This window comes from Oratosquilla oratoria, chromosome 17, assembly GCF_046742065.1.
Source record: "Oratosquilla oratoria isolate Oo_2021 chromosome 17, ASM4674206v1, whole genome shotgun sequence".
NCBI classification, from domain to species: Eukaryota; Metazoa; Arthropoda; class Malacostraca; order Stomatopoda; family Squillidae; genus Oratosquilla; species Oratosquilla oratoria.
This window is the reverse complement of record NC_134793.1, coordinates 24,579,130-24,581,629: the sequence shown is the minus strand read 5'-3', so window position 1 is coordinate 24,581,629 and position 2,500 is coordinate 24,579,130.

The following is a 2,500-nucleotide window of genomic DNA, read 5'->3' as shown; positions in this document are numbered from 1 at the left end:
GAGTCCAACTGTCATGAGTCAAGTTGTCATGAGATTACTAGTCGGCATCAAAAATTAATTTCAATGGGATTATTATTTAACCAGTAGGCTTAATTCCGTAAGACTTCTCACTGGTGATTAAAGTGATTAGACTGCTGCGAAAAGTCCGGCGACGAATTACAAATTACAAATTTAACAACTAGTTAATCATTGATAGTCTTATAATTCCGTAAGAATTTTCACTATCAATAATATTAGGTGACCAATGTAATAATAATAAATAATAGGATTATGTGATTATTACTAGAAAAAAAGTGACTGGACAGACGCTACTACCAATAATCACATCAAGATCAATCAGAAGAAGTATATTGAATTTGGCATTAAATCATATATTTCCAATTTTATATTTCAATTATTTTATATTTCAAATATTGTCAATCTTTGCATACAATTTATGCTTGGGGCGACGAAAAGTCCGGCGACGAAAAGACCGGCGACGAAAAGTCGCGGGGACGAAATGTCGCGGCGACGAAACGTCCGGCGACGAAATGTCCGGCGACGAAACGTCGGCGACGAAAAGTCCGGCGACGAAAAGACGGCGACGAAAAGTCATGGACCCCTGTGAGTGAGTGAAGCGACGCTCGTCAGTGCTGATGATTACTCAGTTGCCATTTGTGTATTCACCTTGGTCTTTTGATCACGTGCTGGACTCGTGATCGACAGCTATTTCTCTCCCGGAAGAGAGCTCAGAGCTCGTAGGACCGATCTATGGGTAATGCTGTGACCTTCCACACACACACCCAACTCCCCGTCCACGAGAGTTGGAGTAACAGCTCGAAGCGCAGCGATACTGAAATTATTTCAGCCCTGGGCAGGATTCGAAGCCGGACTGCCGTAGTGACAGTCAGGGGCTCTACCAACTGCGCCACCGAGTCGTGTACGTGTACGATAAAATGCGTCCGGTAAGATATCATGTCTGTTGACGTGGATTCAGAGGCCAAAAATAAACATTACGCTCCACTTGGGTCGGATTTAATCCTGATAATCTATCAGGTCTCAGTATATCAGATTATTAGCTTTTGCTGAAAGCGGTGGAAAGGAGACGGGTTGGGCATAAACAGGAAGAAGAGGAGAAAAACTTAATCAATGTTGGGAGGGCGAGAAAAATTGGGGCAACGGGAGAAGGTGGAAGACGGGTGTAGGAAGGGGAGTGAGGTGAATGGACAGATATGGGAAAGGGGGGGGAAGGGGGAGGAGAAGAAGTAGGAAAATTTGAAATTGACAATGAAAAAAGTGGACCTGGATTTTCTGTGTCAGGTGTGGAAGGGTTGGCCGCGGCTGAGGGGAGAAAGGGGAGTCGGGAACTGAAATCAATGGAGAAAGGGGGAAAAAGGGGAAACGTGACATATGTATGTATGTATGTATGTATGTGTGTGTGTGTGTGTGTATGTATGTATGTATGTATGTATGTATGTATGTATGTATGTATGTATGTATGTATGTATGTATGTATGTATGTATGTATGTATGTATGTATGTATGTATGTATGTATGTATGTATGTATGTATGTATGTATGTATGTATGTATGTATGTACGCACGTAGGGATATATATATATTCACGTATAGTCACGAGTAAAAGTTTGGGCTTACGCTACATTTTTCAATATAATTTGCCTTTGTCGAGTTCGTGATATATTTTCCTATATAGTATTTAGCTTACAGTTAAGTAATTCTCTTGAATAGATGAAACAATTATCAAAGAATTTTTATTTTGTATCATGAAAACCTTTACTCGTTATTGTACAGATGTATATATGTTCGTATGAATTTGTGTGTGTATGTTCATATGTATACGAGCAATTATATATGCAGCTATATGATCCTATCGAAGATGTACATGGTTACGGTGTAAGAATATTTTATGAAATTATTTTGCAGAAATGATTGTATAAAGATGTTGTATTTTCTCTATACTTTGCAAAAATGATCATATAAAGACGTTTCCATCATCTGTGTATTTTGCAGAAATGATCATATAAAGACGTTTGCGATCTGTATTTTGCAGATATGATCATATAAAGGTATTTTGCATTATCTGTGTATTTTTCAAAAATGATCATATAAAAATGTTTGCATTATCTGTGTATTTTGCAGAAATAATCACATAAAGGTGTTTGCATTGTCTGTGCAGAAACGAATGTAAGATAACAAAGTGGGTGTCTCCCCTTGTGTACATCTCGATTGTTTTACAGATGATGCATGATTATTGCAGCTCGCAGCAGGTACAGATTACGCTTGGATGCATAAACAAATGCTAATTTATGCTATTACATCACGGAAGCCGCCCTACGTCTCATTTCTTACCTCTTTTTCACATAATCTCATCTGCATTCCAAAAGTCTGACAAAGAACATTGGGTCTCCATGTTCAACCAAAGCGTCTTGGTATGGATGTTCTGACAATGTGTAATTGAGCGTTCTCCATCGTCACATGCTTTGGTGTGCGCAAGTAAAGC